The following is an 18673-nucleotide window of genomic DNA, read 5'->3' on the forward strand; positions in this document are numbered from 1 at the left end:
TTCAGTAACTTCTATCTAGTGTATCTTGAGGCAGTAGTCAAACTTTCCACTTCAACTGCCTGTGACAAAAAGAAATAAATTATGTGGGGATGCACATTTGTGGTAAAACTGTAAAGAAAAGCAAGGAAACAATTAATACAATATTTGGAAGAGCAGTTACCCCTGGGGTAGGGGTGGGGACAGGATGAAGGAAGGAAATATGACCAGTAAGCACATGTGAGGAGCTTCAAAGGGAATGTTCTAGATGCTTATCTGGGTAGTTGTTCACTTTATTATAAATTAAAATGTGCACACACATTACATTTACATATACTTACACATAACCTATGAATGTAAAAGTAAACAAAAGAACAAAAACAAAATAACATCTAAACTCCATAGCAAAGTGATTTGCAAACAAAACTGCAGTCTGAGAATTAGGCTGTTAACTCAAAATGGAGGAATCTCATCAAAAAATGACTTCTACAAGTGGTTGAAAGATTTCCTCAAAGGATCAGAGTGTTGTTCTTAGCGACTTCCATAGTGGTGGTTAGTTCTGCGGCATAGACAATGACCTTAGCATCTCTATTATACTTAATCGTCTGGATGACAGACAGAAGTCAATATTACAGAGTTGGTCACTGGCACCTCAGATCTGTAAGTGGTAGAAAAAGTCTGCAAGCTCTCAGAGCTAAAACAGGGCCATGGCCAGGAATTCAGTCGAGCTGACCCCACTGACCGACTCTACCTTAGCTATACCAACACTGCCTGAGCAGCAAGGACACTTTATAGTCTTCTGAATTCTCTCTGCATTACTTTTGTAATAGCCAAAGCAACTTCTTGATTATGATCTGGCTTCTCTGGAGCTTGTCTAAGGGAAAAGAAGGTGCTGATCTTGCAGATTTTATGGTTGTTGTTATTAAGGCAATGTTAGCTTTATTATAACTAACAATGACAGCTGATATTTCTTGTATGCTTATCCCACTTGATCCTTACAATAATATTTTTTAAGTTTATTTCTTTATTTTGAGAGAGAAAGAAAGTGTGAGTGGGGACAGGGAGAGAGGGAGAGAGGGAGAAGGAGATCATGACCCGAGCCAAAGTTGGACACTTAACTGACTGAGCTACCCAGGCACCCCTCCTTACAATAATCTTAATCCCAGTGAGAGGTAGCATAGGAAAGTGACAAAGAGCAACAGACACCAAGATTCAAAACCCAATTCTGACCCTTAGCTGTATAACCTTGAGCAATACGCTAAAATTCTGTGGGCCTCAGTCTCCTCATCTGTAAAGTGGGAGTAATGGCAGTAGCCACCTCATAGCATTGTTGTGAGGATTACATGAGTTAATATTCCTAAAGCACTGAGACAGAAGCTGTCATGTAGTGAGTACAATATAAACGTTTGCTATCACTCCCATGTTATAGACAAGACAAGTGAGGCTCAGGGTGGTAAAGTAACTTGCCTAAATTTGACCACTAGTGCATGGAAGCTGGTCTAACCCAAACACATTAGGCTTCAGACTCCATGTGTTTAACCACCATGCTTGTCATTAACCATCGTCATAATTATTTGTCAAAAAGTAAATTAACCCCTTGGCCTTCTAGATCCTTCTCAACCTGGAGGCATGTTAGTTTGATGACTTACTCATTACAGGCTCTGGGCCTATGGAAACAGAAGACCTGACTCTCCAGCTGAGCCCTAGTCTGGTCCAATAACAGACAACCTTTCTTTGGATACCCGGGACAGCTGTCTGCTATCCTGCCTGTTCCCTACTGAATTCTGAGATTCTCAAAGGCAGGCACTGGCTCTGAGTTCTCAGTTTCTCACAATATGCCAACTAGCAAACACAAAATATAAATTCTTCTGCAACCCAAGACAGATTCAGATTTTAGCATCTCTGTCTTTAGCCAGTTGTAAAGCAGCAATCTTTCCTTCAAAACTTTTCTAACCTACCCAGGCCAAGGCTCCCCATACCTGTGAAGGGTCTGGGAAATGGGAAGTGGTCTAGACTTCATCATCTGCCAAGGGTCCCCAACTTTCCTGAGGAGAAAGTGCAGTGGAACAACAGAACTCCAGCTCTGAGCCTGCTGCTGATACCCTTGTGACTCTGGCTGAGCCACTCTACCTCTCTGAGCTTCAGCTTCTCCATTTGGGAAACAGAAAAAGTAGGCCAGAAAATGGAAGTTCCCTTCCATTCTTTGATCTCTATATCCAAATTTTAATCCAGAGCCAAATGTCATTTCGATTTGACTATATTCAAAAACAACTCAAAATGAATTCTCATATTAAGGAGATACTCCGACCGCTTTCCACAATGCATAAATAGAAAGCAATGTCTTTGAGTGCCTGGGTGGCTCCGTCAGTTAGGCAACTGACTTCAGCTCAGGTCATGATCTCATGGTTAGTGAGTTCGAGTCCCACACTGGGTGAGCTCAAGCCCCGCTTCAGAGGAGCTCATTCCCCGCATTGGGTGAACATGAGCCCTGCATAAGGTGAGCCCCGCTTCTCTCTCTTCTCTCTCTCTACCTCTTGTGGGATTCTCTCTCTCTCCCTCTCTCTCTCCACCCTCGCTCACTTGTGTCCTCTCTCAAGAGAAAGAAAGGAAAAGAAAGAGCAATGCCATTGCTACTTGCAATTATAAAAGGATAAAGGCACTTTCAAAAACCCCAATGTGAGCTTCTGGGACCACTGAGAGGGAAAACCTATTAGCCTGATGACATAATCACATAGAACTTATGGCTTGAAAGCTCTTCTTGAAAATAACAAGCAATAAACTGGACCTATTCCTAACTGGTTTGTGCCGATCAGCCCCAGATCACACATGTGAGTATGTGTGCACCTGTGTGTTTGTGCATGCCCATGATAGACTGCAGATTTTTTTAGAAATTTAAATAAGAAATAAGAAAGTACTATGAAGGGGCGTCTGGGTGGCTCAGTCGGTTGAGTTTCCGACTTTGGCTCAGGTCATGATCTCACAGTTCGTGGGTTTGAGCCCCGCGTTGGGCTCTGTGCTGATAGCTCAGAGCCTGGAGCACATTTTGGATTCTGTGTCTCCCCCTCTCTCTCTGACCCCCCCCCCCGCTCATGCACTGTCACTCTTGCTCTCTCTCTCTCAAAAATATGTAACATTTAAAAAAAATTTAATACAAATTTTTAAAAAATAAAGTACTATGAATACCTAAGAAAGAAAAAAGACAACATCCATCATAGTAGTTGTCTCAAAACGATGCTAGATAACTTATCAAAGATACCAAGTGATTAATAATCTTATTTTGGGCCCTGTATGCTTGCTATTAAGTCAATGATGCAAATCAATTTTTGAAGTAGACTGCACAAATAAGTTCAAGAAGACTGTAAGGGATCACCACATGGCCTTCAAGTGATAGTGGCTTGATATCGAAAATTCTTGTTTTTACCAGTAGTATGTATATGTGTAAAATGCAACTACTTCTTGACTGGCTTTCTCTTCATCCAAACATCATTGTAACCTATGTTTTTATCCTTTAAAGTTTTTTAAGATTCTTTAATTTCACAAAATTAATTTCAGCAGGTGTATCTGTTCAGAAGCCTGATACATGCAAAATACAAACTATAGATAATAAATGTCTGCATTCATTTTTAAAAGGTTTTTTTAATCTTTGTAGCATGACCCTTCTTAATGGCCCAACAGTGCTAAAACTCTCATCAAACTTTCAGGCACTATATTTGGTATACCAGACTCTGATGGCGGGCGGGGGACAAATGATCCAGGAAGCTGAGGTCTGTCGTAGGTAATGACCAGGCTGTTATTCTGAATGATAATGCCAAGCTTGCACTGAACACTTTGCCTAATTAGACTTCACACAAGGGGAAAAATGCTTTAATATTTAACAAGTATAATGGTGTAATCAATGTACACAAATCAGACCTGATAAGGGATATTGCTTATTAAAGAGAGAGACAGATGGCTCCAGAAAGGTATAATCATTAAATGTAAAATCTCACAGGCTCCAACTGTGAACACCAGCCACGTACTTTCAAATTACCATTCCAACCCCAGACACGATGCATTCATTATTTAGTTACATCCTCTTGCTTATAGATACACCCACACCATAGATTTAATAAAATAACTAGGTTTAAAACTCATCTTTGCTGTTTCTCAAAGCTATCTTTTCTTAACTACTTTTGCTGCTGTCAAAAATCCCACTGAGTCAAGATGTCCAACATCTCTGTTATAACCTTTTCAGTGAGATAATTAGTCCTCCTTTTTATTACCTTCAAGAACACTTAATACGTTGGAAGCTTTCCTGACTCTATTAAATCCACCTAGCCTGCCACAAGATTATGAATACATAATTTGTTTATATTAAGCTTTTAAGAAAACATGAAGTAAGCAAACAGTACACAGGAATATAGTTAAAAAACAGGCACACTTATGAACTGCAAATTATAGTAAGAGATTTCTGAGGGTGGGTTATCTGCTTGGTTTCTCCAAGGCCAGCTTTGCATGCAGATACAAAGATCCTAGAAGGCAACATGCCCATTCATGAACCCAGATGCTTGCTAAGACTTTTAAATTGCTACATTTGTTAATTCCATGCATATTTACAGAGAACCTATGTGCCTACACACTGTGCTACACACTCCTTGGAATGTATCGGAAAACTGTGTAAACTATGGTCCCAATGCTCCAAGAGTCTACAGACTTGTCCAAGGAGGGCATAAAAGCAGCTACAGTGCCCACCATCATGTGGGTACCTAGGGAGGTACTACGACAGCCTTGGGAGAAGGAGCTTTCATGGCAAACACATCTGTGTTCAAATGCTGGTTCTGCCTGTCATAGTCGTCTGACCCAGCCAACATATTTCATCTATATAAATAGCTCTTCAAATATTTTTGCATGGGTTTAAAAAAACTCCACAAATAAAGTGCTTCAAATAGTGTTTAGCACATAATAGATTTCTTCCTAAGCTTCTGCATTTCTGAATTCCCAGGATAAAATGGGCCTCATTTTAATCGAAAAACCAATTATTCAACCTTGACTTGGCTGCAATGATACCCATATCCACATCTTACCTCTCCTTGGCACAAATAATCCCATTTTTTATTTGTGTCCCCAAACAAACTCCTCCAGAACTATTCTTACCGAGTGTTTCCAGAAAGATCATGGATTTGAAGTGCAGACAACAAAAGATTTCAAATCTTAATCTAGCTAGATGTGTATAGATGAAGCTGGAACATTTAGAACCAATTTGATTCATGAAGCTTTTGATATTATTTCCATTTGTGATGTTGTAGAGTCAACAGGAAATAAAAAACAATCCCCTTGGACTTGCAGTGGGCACTAAGAGCTTACTAGCCCCAGGGAAGATGTTCCACATGTCATTAAGCCATAGCTTGAGGATATATTCCCTTCTTTGTATTACACTGTCCTGTGAGCTCCTTGAGGTCAGAAACCCATCTTTTCATCTCTATCTCTAGCCCTGAGCACAGTACCAAGCACACAGGAGTTCCATAACCAGATTCTAAATCTGAGAATGGGCAGGTGGTGTATCATTGTAGGGCACCTAAAATTACCAACCAGATGGCCATGGTACCTAAGATGCTATTATTTCTGCAAAATACTGATATTAGACCAAGCAATTTCAGAGATGACATTATTTCTGGTAATGGATTTTTGTTAACCAATGGTTCCCCCATTACTTCTAACCCCAGCAAGTCATGAACAAGACTATTAAATGAAGTCTTCAAATCCTCCAGGTCCATGTGTCCCTTTCAAATATACAGTATTGCCATTTCAAAGATTTCTAATTCATCTAGATAAAATAAATTAACCTGGCCAGCTTTATTAAAAGCTTCTCCATTCATTCTCTGACTCTCATTCCTACGTGATTAAGAATAGCAGTAATACCTGTCCATTTCACACTGGCATGACATTTGACCCAAGAATAAGCAAACAGTCACTTATGGAGACCAGGGAAAGGAATCTAAAGAAGCAGGTGCCTCCCATGCATATTCACCCTAAGCTGGACCATCTCCACAAGCCGAATAAAGAACCCTTCATGCTTTCAGGCAATCAGAAGGTTCTATAAAGGACCAGCACCCACCCACCTGCCCCCACTCCGGTGAAAAGTATAAACACTCACTGGTCACCCTTTGGCCATCAATGAAATTCACCATCTTCAAAGGATGGAAAAGAAAGCACAGTCCAGGCAGTCAGTGAGCAAATAATTTCTACAGTTGGGTTCTGAAGCCACTGTCTTGAGTGGGAGAGAACCTAAAAAGCTTACAGTTCCTGCAACTACTCCTACCTCATTTCCCCCAGAACATGAGCATGAAAATACCTGCCCTGCATAAAGGGTCTAAAGAAATATTCTCATGGCCTGTATTATCCACACTAATAATGACCCAGGGATTGGTCCAGACTCATTCTCAGAGGCAGACAAAAAGGTAATTCCAGTGAAATTGGATAAATTTTCTTGTATTCCCAAGGATACGCATAGAAAACATCCTCAGGATTTTTAATTACTTAAGTGGACAATATATACTCTCTAAAAAAAAAAAAAAAAAGAAAAGAAAAAAACACATAAAAAACATTTTGAGACAACTCAAGACCCAAGATGTTGGATCAGCTTACTTGATCCAACAGAATTACTAGTTTCATGTTCAGATTTTGGCTTCAACCACCATTTGGATTGATGAATCCATTCACAGTCCATAAATTTCATTGCTTTGCATTCAAATGGCCCCTGGGCCTCAATGAGTAAATTCCTACTTTAGGGATTAAGAATGTGTTCGTGGCCACAGAGTGAGTCAGTTCTGGAACCCTTCCTCCACTAATCTAGTCTCCTTCTGGAGCAACTTGTCGACACCTCCATCTGGAAGAGAGATACATATACACACACATTCCTCAAACTGAGCTCACTCCAGTTATTCAGGCCCAGAAATCTATGGGCCATGAATTTAGTGAAAAAACAAAAGGAATCTCCCACCAAAGAACATGCTTTCGATTAAAGCCCGAGCGTACAGGGCATAGGTACATCCAAAGAAACTCCTCCCTCCCTCCCACCCCCCAACAAAACACAAGTCTCCTCCCTTGGTTCCTCATTATGTAACTACAGATAATATTTAAATAAATCTTATGTCTATGCAAATAAGATATCCAAAGGTATCCTGGGTGTTTTGAGTCACATCTATGGTGGCCCAAGAAGAAGTACTTATGTCCTATCCATTTGTATACAGAATAGATGGGAAATAAGAAAAGGACAGCTATTCTCCTTTGGACAGCTAATTAAAATAGCCAAGGGACAACAAGAAAGAATGAAATCATGCTATTTGTAGCAACGTGGATGGAACTGGAAGGTATTATGCTAAGTGAAATAAGTCAGTCAGAGAAGGACAGATACATGTTTTCACTCATGTGTGAAACTTGAGAAACTTAACAGAAGACCATGGGGAAGGGAAGGGGAAAAAAATAGTTACAGAGAGGGAGGGGGGCAAACCATAAGATACTCCTAAATATAGAGAACAAACTGAGGGTTAATGGTGGGGGGGGGAGAGGGGGAAATGGGTGATGGGCATTGAGGAGGGCACTTGTTGGGATGAGCACTGGGTGTTGCATGTAAGTGATGAACCATGGGAATCTACCCCCAAAACCAAGAGCACACTGTACACACTGTATGTTAGCCAATTTGGTAATAAATTATATTTTAAAAAATCACAAAAAAATAATAAAAATAATAATAAAGTAGCCAAGGAACACTAGGAATCCATTATTTCAACATTATTTCAACATTAAGTCTCAGTCACCATCTTGCTCCTCTCAGTCAAAAACTGTAAGTTACATAAGGATATCAAAGGTGGTTTTCTGGGATTAGTGGCCACCCCCAATCATCTTATCACAGTGACATATACACAGTAGGTGTTCAAGACATATTTGATTATAATCATCTAGAACTTAAGACATTAAAACTTTCCAAGAGTAGAATTAGAAATTCAGGGTCCATCCTTATGAAGATAAAAAGCTTCTGCACAGCAAAGGAAACAACCAACAAAACTAAAAGGCAACCAATGGAATGGGAAAAGATATTTGCAAATGACATATCGGACAAAGGGCTAGTATCCAAAATCTATAAAGAGCTCACCAAACTCCACACCCGAAAAACAAATAACCCAGTGAAGAAATGGGCAGAAAACATGAATAGACACTTCTCTAAAGAAGACATCCGGATGGCCAACAGGCACATGAAAAGATGTTCAACGTCGCTCCTCATCAGGGAAATACAAATCAAAACCACACTCAGATATCACCTCACGCCAGAGTGGCCAAAATGAACAAATCAGGAGACTATAGATGCTGGAGAGGATGTGGAGAAACGGGAACCTTCTTGCACTGTTGGTGGGAATGCAAATTGGTGCAGCCACTCTGGAAAGCAGTGTGGAGGTTCCTCAAAAAATTAAAAATAGACCTCCCCTATGACCCAGCAATAGCACTGCTAGGATTTACCCAAGGGATACAGGAGTACTGATGCATAGGGGCACTTGTACCCCAATGTTTATAGCAGCACTCTCAACAATAGCCAAATTATGGAAAGAGCCTAAATGTCCATCAACTGATGAATGGATAAAGAAATTGTGGTTTATTTTGGGATGAGCACTGGGTGTTGTATGGAAACCAATTTGACAGTAAATTTCATATATTAAAAAATAAAATAAAATAAAATAAAATAAAAAATAAAACTGTCATTGTTTATATAAAAAAAAAAAGAAATTGTGGTTTATATACACAATGGAATACTACGTGGCAATGAGAAAGAATGAAATATGGCCTTTTGTAGCAACGTGGATGGAACTGGAAAGTGTGATGCTAAGTGAAATAAGCCATACAGAGAAAGACAGATACCATATGGTTTCACTCTTATGTGGATCCTGAAAAACTTAACAGAAACCCATGGGGGAGGGGAAGGAAAAAAAAAAAAAAAGAGGTTAGAGTGGGAGAGAGCCAAAGCATAAGAGACTGTTAAAAACTGAGAACAAACTGAGGGTTGATGGGGGGTGGGAGGGAGGGGAGGGTGGGTGATGGGTATTGAGGAGGGCACCTTTTGGGATGAGCACTGGGTGTTGTATGGAAACCAATTTGACAATAAATTTCATATATTAAAAAAATTTTTTTTAAAAATTAAAAAAAATTAAAAAAAAGAAATTCAGGGTCCATGGCAAATACAGAATGCTCCTTCTAGCCTTCCAAATGCTCCTTGATCCTTGTTTTCTCTTCCGTGCTTCCTTCCTGTGTGTTCGTGTAGTAATAACAGCTGATGTGTATGATTTATTACCATATGCTAAGCAGTTTACATACGTTATCTAAATCAATCCAATAAGCACACCATCCAGTAAGATAAGAACTATTACCCTCATTTTATAGATGAGAAAAGTAGGATCTAAAGAATTAAGTAAGTTGGGGCACCTGGGTGGCTCAGTTAAGCATCTGACTTCGGCTCAGGTCATGATCTGGCAGTTGTGAGTTCAAGCCCTGCATCAGGCTCTGGGCTGACAGCTCAGAGCCTGGAGCCCACTCCAGACTCTGTGTCTCCCCCCGCCCCCTCTCTCTCTCAAAAATAAATATTAAAAAAAAAAAAAGAATTAAGTAAGTTGCCCAAGATCACATAGTTAAGAGAGAGTGGAGCTGTGAGGCTGGGTGAATGGACTCCCAATGGCCAAACCCATTCGTTGAAGTGTTGCTTCCTTATGCAGTTCACTGTCTCCTGCATTTTCTCACTTATTCAAGGGCTCAGTGTACACATTCATTCCCCTAATCTTCCCAAGAACCATATGAACTAACTTGGATTTCATTTCAGGTACTATTCTTCTTCCCACCAAGCTATCCTTCTCTTGTTTTTTTTTAATACTTTTTTTACATTTATTTATTTTTGAGAGAAACAGAGCACAAGCGGGGGGGCGGGGGTGCAGAGAGAAAATGAGACACAGAATCCGAAGCACGCTCCAGGCTCTGAACTGTCAGCACAGAGCCCTACGTGGGGCTTGACTCACAAACCAGGAGATCACGATCTGAGCCAAAGTCGGAAGTTGAACTGACTGCGCCACCCAGGGGCCCCACTTGTTTTTTTTTTAAGTTTGCTTGGTCATTTCATTTCAAGATGCTCTATTAATTCTATAAAATGGGCTTTTGAAAGTTACAGTAACTTGCTTTTAACAAACTGTTCCCCAATTCAATACTGTTTCTAAATGTTTTGCATTTTTAAAAAACCCTGAATCAAGCTTCTTTTGCACCTGGGCAGGTTCTGTTTGCTTATTCACAGAAGGACTGGTTTATGCTTATGTGCTAACACATAATAAATAATGAGTCAAGGCCTCCTGCTCCCTGGCTGAGGCAGACATTGCGAACTGTAATGATTTTGTAAAACCCGCATTCCCTCCCTACCGCACACAGCATCTGCCCTGGACACCAAACAAGGTGGCTCATTACCATAAAACCACTAGGAACATCTCTCTAAAAACACTCCCTGATCTTACAACACAGCCCACTCTACAGAAATGCCAACAGGACTCTATCCTGGGCCCCATGGACCTGGCTCCCTGCCTTTCTGTGAAACAGATCTGGGTGTATGTAACCAAATCTCGGACTGGGAACCAAAAGAACAGCTTATTTTCCTGTGGTTCCAGCTACCTCTCAAAGACCTGGAGGAGAACTGGCAACAACTAATAATTTTTACTTAGCTCCTTGCTAAAAGAAGATGCACTGCTTTTGGAAAAACCCTGCAGTAGGAGACCAAGGAGCTAGAGGCATCTAATAGGCAATGCACCAACGTGGGGATGCAGACAGGCTGCAGACCTCTTCCTAGCTCTTCATCAGAGCCCACCCAGCCTAAAGCCACGTGACTCAACCAGGTGTCCCTCAAGAATAAGCTGCTCATGTTTTTGCCTTGCTCTCTATCTAGATCCCAGACCCTTTCTATGCAGCCCACCTCCAATTTCATTTCTGGGTTGTTCCAGTTTTCATGAGACCTGAGTTCTCAGCTACTCCTCAAAATAGCCTCACACACACCCCTTGGATCCCAACCGTATTCTAAACCATAGGCCCTTATCCTGGGCTCCAAGCTGCCTTTGCCTCCTGAATTCATACCCTTCTGGCCAGCCTGGGTGGCAATCCAGGGTGACACGAATCCTACACTGGCACCAGCTCACGGATCACCCAACACCAGGTCTGTCCCAGGCCTCAAGAGGGAGAACCAGAAATTGACATTTTCGAAGAATTCATCACAGCCTACCTTGAATGTAGATATTTTCATCTCTTCCACACGCCCTCTAAGGCAGGAGGCCGGAGGAGAGAGAAGGGAGAGGGCGAAAAGAGACATATATGAAGGAAGGACGGGAAGAGTGCCGCTATCCGTAGCACCTACTATGTCTGGTGGCTTTGCTCTTTCCCTTTACAGCTCCTTTTATTCTTGCAACAGCCTATAAGATATTATTATTAACCTCACTAGGCACACAAACAAACTAAGCCTCAGAGATGTTCAATGATGGGACCAGGAGCCCCAGTCAGTCAGTGGTGGAGCTGGGATTCAAACCCCGGGATTGCCCAGCTCCTAAGGCTCAAATGCTTTCCTCCCTAATGAGATCTTCCACAACTTGCCATTTCTGTAGTGTCCAGCAGAGTGCCTTCAGCTAAGAGGGGAATAATAAATATGTGTTGGATGAATGCATGAATGGTTGATTCCAGCCTTCACACTTTAATATTCTGCAACCCACACACTTGATTTTATTCATATATTCTGCTTACAAGAAGCCCGCAAAGTGCCTTGATAAGAAGTTAAATGTCGTACAGAAATAAGTTGTACCACATTGTATTGTATTTTGAGCTCCAAGAAAAAGCTACACATAAAAATCTATAAATAAAAAGTGCTGAAGTAGACTTCCTGATAAAAATTCATTTGTCATCTTGCTCTGTCATGCCCAGAAGTAGATATAAGTACAACAATCTAAGGAAAATCAAAGTTTTCGTGTTTTGTTAACCCTCAGAACACTAAGATGTTTTCTGGACTGCCAATTCACTGAGTACTCATGCCAGACAAGACGGCACAGAGGTTTTCTAAGCTTTTACTTAAATTCCAGTTAGTTAACATACAGTGTAATATTAGTTTCGGGTGTACAGTGATTCAACACTCCCTTACATCACCCAGTGCCCATCACAGTGTACTACTTAATCTCCATTGCCTATTCACCCATCTCCGCCCACCCACCTCCCCTCTGTTAACCATCAATTTGTTCTCTAGAGTTAATAAACTGTCACTCGGTTTTCCTCTCTTTTTTTTTTCCCTTTGCTCATTTGTTTTGTTTCTTAAATGCCACATATGAGTGAAATCAGCTGGTATTTGCCTTTTTCTGATTTATTTCACTTAGCATAATATTCTCTACATCCATCCACGTTGTTGCAAATGGCAAGATTTCATTCTTTGATTCTTTTTTATGGTTGAGTAATATTCCATCATATACATCTTCTTTATCCATTCATCAATCTTGGGGTGTTTCCATACCTTTGACTATTGTAGACAATGCTGCTATAAACATCGGGGTACATGTGCCCCTTTAAATCAGTATTTTTGTATCCTTTGGGTAAATAACTAGTAGGGTGATTGCTGGATTGTAGGATACTTCTATTTTTAACTTTTTGAGGAAACTCCCTGTTTCCTGAGTGGTTGCACCAGTTTGCATTCCCATCAACAGTGCAAGAGGGTTCTTCTTTCTCCACATCCTCGAAGATGGCACAGAGGTTATGAGCTCAAGTCCTAGAGTCAGACCTGGCAGATGTGAGCTCCCGGCCCAGGCGGAGAACTTACAAACTGACCTAGGACAAGTAACACACCTCTCCAAACCCTAGTTTCCTCACCTGTAAGATGCAAACACTAATAGTGCCTGTTTCCTAAGGTGATTATGCTGATTAAATGAGAGGCTCGTGGCCCACACTTAGCAGAGCAGCTGCTGTGTGGTTCAGTGGCCCTAAGTGGTAGCCATTTTATTCCCTGAGGAGAACTCTAACAGAAGTGCAACAAGAAACCCGACATGAATCACTTACCTCTGCAAATGTTATAAGCACTAAATTCACCTGAATCGTCTATTCCAGATTACTGCGGAACTACAATGATCATCAAGCAATACCATAGGTAATAACACTAAAATAGTAACAACCACCACCAACAGTGGTATGAACTATGTGCCAGGCACTGGTCTAACCACTTCTCCAGACAAGAGCATCACACACAGTTGTATACACTGTGCCGCACAAGAGAGCCCAGCCGCAAGTGAATGGGGCTGAAGCCCAATCCACTGGCATGGGTCGTCCACCATAAAGGGGTACCTCGCAGGCTAGCAGCAGCTGTGTTTACATGTATTAACTGATACACTAAAGTTAGCAAGTTTCTAACAAATGGGAGACAGGAGTAGAAAGTCACTTTGGGGAGTACCCAGGACCTGAAGTTGAAGATCATCATTTCAGTAACTGCCTCAACACAGTAGATGAGTAAACCTCAAAATCACCAGTGAACAACACTTCTTATTAAGCTGCGCAGCCATGGACCACGTGGGAACATGAAAAGAAGGTAGACTGTCTTGTTGGGTATAAATAGACAATTCCTACCTACCTCTTCCCTGCTTCCTGTTTCCCTCTTTCTCCATCAACTCAAATGTCTCTGTGTCTGATAATGAAAGTACCATATCTGACCCCAGGATACCCAAATGTTAGGTTCTGCATTGTCTAAAAACAACAACAAAAATTATCTGTGTGGCAAAGTAATGTTTCACTAAGTAATGGGTTCCAAATATGCCACTGCAAACTCTAGCACACAGTTGCTGTTTCTGTCCCTCCAGAAGGCACCTCCCCAGTGCAGGTTCCTAAAAATACTCCCAGGTATAAAGATGTTCATTTCCTCAAGCAACTGCAATCTTGGTCAGGTCAGGGGCTCTTGCCCAAATGAAAATTCATCCTGGGTCTGGCTCTATACCTATCATTGTGGCTTAGACCCAGCTTCAGCTGCAGAAGGAGAGACAAGGGGACGCCACACCTTTACCAGCTGGATGTATGAGGGTAAAAACAATACTCTTGCAGTTCTGGAGAAGGATTAGTTTATGCAAATGAGATCTGTGTAACTTTTTGATGTGCTCAGAGTCCTAAAAACAATCCAAACGTGTTTCACTTAAAGAAAAGTGATAATAAAAATTATCTATGACCTTTACACAAAAGTTATTCCTAAAAGTTATTCCCTAAAGAGTCCAGATCTAGACCTTGGTGGAAAAACAGTGAAAATCAGATTGCCTTGTTTTAAAATCCCACCATATAAAAATCAGAATTTGATGTCTGAGGGACACCTGGGTGGCTTAGTCGGTTAAGCATCCGACTTCGGCTCAGGTCATGATCTCTCAGTGCATGAGTTCGAGCCACGCATGGGGCTCTGTGTTGACAGCTCTGGAGCCTGGAGCCTGCTTCGGATTCTGTCTCCCTCTCTCTCTCTCCCCCTCCCCCACTCATGTTCTCTCCATATCTCTCTCTCTCTCTCTCTCTCTCTCTCAGAAGTGAATAAACATTTTTAAAAATAAGAAAAATTTTTAAAAAATAAAGAATTGGATATCTGATAATTTTTTGAACTCAGAGACTTCCTGCTAAGAGAAGAAATCCCTTGGCAAGAGGTTGGGCCTACAATGCAATGCTCTGAACTCTTTCTAACTGTTGTTAATTTTACTTTACAGACTAACAGTGTTTAGTTTGCCACTGTAATTAAATTTCACGGAAAACCTGGAATATAATATTCTCTTATTCACTTGCAAACAATATGGCAATATTTTCAGTAATGTTTGCTTACATACATTGTCAGTATTTTTTCTACCAAATAGCAAATTACATCTGACAAAAACACCAACACACCTTTGAGTTGTTCAACAGTCTCAATGACTAACTTCATTCAGATTAGAATTTTGAAATAAGAGCTCTTTTCAAAACCTCACAGAAGAAAGATGCCTTTCAATAATGTGTCTTGGAATGTAATGAAACATATTTTTTAAAGGTGGAATTTAATGTGGCCTCTTTAAAAATAAAAGAGAGAGAGACGAGAAGCTCCTACTAGCAGGATAACATTCCTGGAGAAAAACTTGTATTATTATTAGTGCTACAAGTACCTGTTTAGGAAATAAAACAATTTTAAACACATTAAAAGGGGAGCCTGGGTGGCTCAGACAGTTGAGTGTCTGACTTCGGCTCAGGTCATGATCTCGCAGTCTGTGAGTTTGAGCCCGTGTCGGGCTCTGTGCTGACAGCTCGGAGCCTGGAGCCTGCTTCAGATTCTGTGTCTCCCTCTCTCTCTTCCCCTCCCCTGCTCGTGCCCCGTCTCTCTCTGTCTCAAAAATAAATAAAAACATTTTTTAAAAAATTTAACACATTAAAAGGTAAAAATAAGCTTCATCAAAGACATACCTAAAAAAACTTGAAAATGCTCTAACAAAATCATATATTTATTTAGAAAATTTTCTTAAAAGTCATATGTTTGAATATAAGGATGTACAAAGTAAAAAGCCCAATTCTCAAATCTCCTTTAAACCTTTAAAGTTATTCTAAAATAGTACCGAATCCATCATTCAAGATAGCTTTCATTTCTTTTCAGGACTTTGGTAATGCTTTTCACACAAGGTTGCCCTTTTCTAATAAAGTACTCTATGTCAAAAACCAAGTTAGTTAAATTCCTTTGCTATCTTAAAGGACAGAATAATGGCAATAAACGCCCGCCCAAGGTGATACACTAGGCAGAGGAGGCCCCTAGTGGTGAAGCTGCTGCTTGAACTTGGCTTTATCCATTTTCTAAGACTGCTTCATCATGAGGGCAAAATCAATAGGTAATAAAGTCTACCTGAGCTTTGCTTCTTTAATAACCTCTATTAGCCTTAAAATATAGTAGGGCTATCATTTAGAATCCCAAGGTCCTTTCATCAGGAATATATATTAAAAAAAAAAAAAAAAAAAAAAAAAAAAAAAAGGATGTGACCTGAAGACTAACTTCATTACATTCAGTGTTCAAATTGACAGATGTTTATTAAGCCCTTACACCCTGCTAGGCACTGAGCCAGGCACGGAGACAGGGTAAACAGGAGAGATGAGCGCCCGCACAGGGCTTCCTCTTCAATGTAATCATGTTACACTGAGGACAGCTGGAATAATATGAAGACTGAGAAGTACAACTCACCATATTACGACCTTACAATGGGTTCTTATCAACAGTAAAAACCTGAAGTACTGCCCACCCCCACCCTCAAAGTGTTCTTCTTATTTTCAAACACCCATAAAGGGGAGCATCTGAAGTTGTTCAGCAAAATGAGGTTGAATGAATGAACGAATGGAAAATAAGATTGCACAGAAAGGTTTTTAAATTAAAAAAAAAAAAAAGTTGAAAACATACCAGAGTTGAGGATTCCTGAAAATAAAGGAAGACAAAGGAGAGACAACATTTACAAAGTACTTACTGTGCTCCAGGCACAGGGACAAGTTCCTAAATGTTATTTCACTCTGCCTAACACCTCCATAAGGTGAGGAATATTGCTGGCATTTTACAAAATAGGAAAGCATGGCTGGGAAAGAGTAAGTGACTTGACCAAGGTTATACAGTTAATAAATGGGAGAGGCTGTTTGGAGCCCAGGTACCTGGGATACCAAAGCAAATGTTCACTTCACTATAAATTGGTGAATCCCAAAGTTTGAGAGTTTGCTTTGAACTCCATTAATACAGCCTGCAAGCAGACATATGAGATTTGGAACACAAAGATGAACAGAATTAAAGCATTTCAATACTGTATAATTTAGAGAACATATAGTATGGTAATTCAATGCAAAGGAATTATTAAATATTTATTGGGTATGGCCCATCTCTTGCTTTCCAGGAACTGACATTCTCTGGGAACACAACACAGGATCCCATATCGTATTATGCACTATTACACGTATTCGAGTCACTTTTTATGACTAAGGCTTTATTTTTTTCCTTTATGCTTCTATTTCCAAGTTTGAAAGATTTCCCTCCTTCCCATTAGCAACATGACAGCACAGGGCTTATTAATCCTGCACAGGGCTTATTAATCCTCATTGTGCAAGTAACACTACAGTAATTATGGCTTTCTTGTATGAACTAAGTTAACAAAATCCAAGGAATCCGGTGGGATTAAGTTTAAAATTCTAGTAAAACGATGTGAAAGAGGAGTTCATTATCTTTATTTTATCTAGACCTGTCTAACGACATTTAAGTAAAAAATAGTCCGAGGCTTTGAAATCAGAATAAGAGTGGAGTTTGCGAAATAAGCACTCCAGTATTCATTACTGTTTCCCAAGCCTCACTGTTTCGGCATGTACAGTGCTGTGAAAATCTCTTCCTCTCCCATCGCTCTTTCTTCGCTCATCGATGTAAAGATAACTTCAAAATCATTGACGGTAGTGCAGGTGCAGGAAGTGTCGCGGAAACAACAACTTTGCCTTCTCTTTGTACAGCTTTCCTCCTCCTCCCGGACCTTTAAAACTCTCACCACCCCCCAGACCACGTCCTCGAAAAGCTTCTCTCCCCTGACCGCAAGAAACACTTGCTCGGGGCATCCTGCGGATCGTGGTGACCCTCGAACACATTGCCCACCGCCCCGCTCCCAGGCAGCAGACCACGCTGCCCACCGGCCGCCCTCGGCACGCCCCCTCCACCCTCTCCATCACCGCAAAAATAATACACCGACACCAGCAAAGTAGTCACGCGGGCACGTGTGAGGATACTTTTTTAGTAGATGCCCGAGAAAGCAATTAAACAGCTAAAGGCCACAAGAGAGGGTGGCGAAGCCGAAGTGACCGCCGGCGCGCAGCGGCCGCGGACCCTCCCTGGTCGCCAGCTCTGCGTCCTCGCGCGTCCACCTGAAGGCGCCGCGCCCTCCGCGGGGCCGAGCCGCCCTGGCCCCAGCCCCCCGCCGCGGCTCGGAACCCCCTCCCCCGCCGGCGCCCGCAGCACCCCCGCGGCCGGGAACGGCTGGAGGCCGGGCGCGGCTCAGTCTCCCCCCGGCAGCACGAGCCACCCGGGGTCGCGGGCTGGGCAGCTCGAGGAAGCCGCGCGGGGCTGCGCGGACCCGCGAGCCGCACCGACGCCCCCGCGCGGCGCACCATGCCTGGCGGCCCCGGGAGGGTGATCCGACTCACCCCGAGGCGCCCTCCGGGCTGCCGGGCCGGCCCCTGCTGCTCCTGCCGCCGCCGAACTTTCCCTCCTGCGCGGCTGCCGCGGGCTCGGCTCCACCTCCCGCTCCGGCAGCCGCGGAGCCTCCAGGGACCCGGGGGGCGGGGAGCGGCGGCGGCGGCGGCGGCGGGCGGGCGGGCTGAACCGCGGCCAAGCCCCGGCGCCCCACCGCCGGGTGGGAGCCGGGCGGCCGTGAGCCCGCGCTGCAGCGGCGGGGCGGGGGTCGCGCTTGGCTGCGCCCACCCGCTTCCCCAGCCGTCCCTCTGCAGTGCGTCCCTCTGCCCCGTCGGAGCGGGGCGCCCTGGCCGAAGCCTGCCCGGTATCTGCAGGGGGCACGCCCGGAGTCCAGGGGTCCCCTGCAATGACTGGCGCCGAGATGTGGAGAAATGGGACACTGCGGCACGGCCGGTACCCCAGGAGAGAGGCGGTGGGGTGTGATCCTCTTTCTGGACAGAGTTT

General features: G+C 42.5%; 1 protein-coding gene across 2 annotated transcripts in view; it reads right to left on the reverse strand.

Annotated features, from left to right (window-relative positions):
- The window catches only part of CSGALNACT1 (chondroitin sulfate N-acetylgalactosaminyltransferase 1), a 340488-nt gene extending 322261 nt beyond the window's left edge, over positions 1-18227 (reverse strand). Inside the window, exon 1 of one of the 2 annotated variants that reach the window (XM_042983326.1) lies at positions 18181-18227. The gene's annotated coding sequence lies outside the window, so the exon portion shown is untranslated. The remainder of the gene's footprint in view (positions 1-18180) is intronic. The other variant, XM_042983325.1, reaches the window with a different exon arrangement.
- Positions 18228-18673: the final 446 nt, after the last annotated feature.

This window comes from Panthera tigris, chromosome B1 (genome assembly GCF_018350195.1).
Source record: "Panthera tigris isolate Pti1 chromosome B1, P.tigris_Pti1_mat1.1, whole genome shotgun sequence".
Taxonomy (NCBI): Eukaryota; Metazoa; Chordata; class Mammalia; order Carnivora; family Felidae; genus Panthera; species Panthera tigris.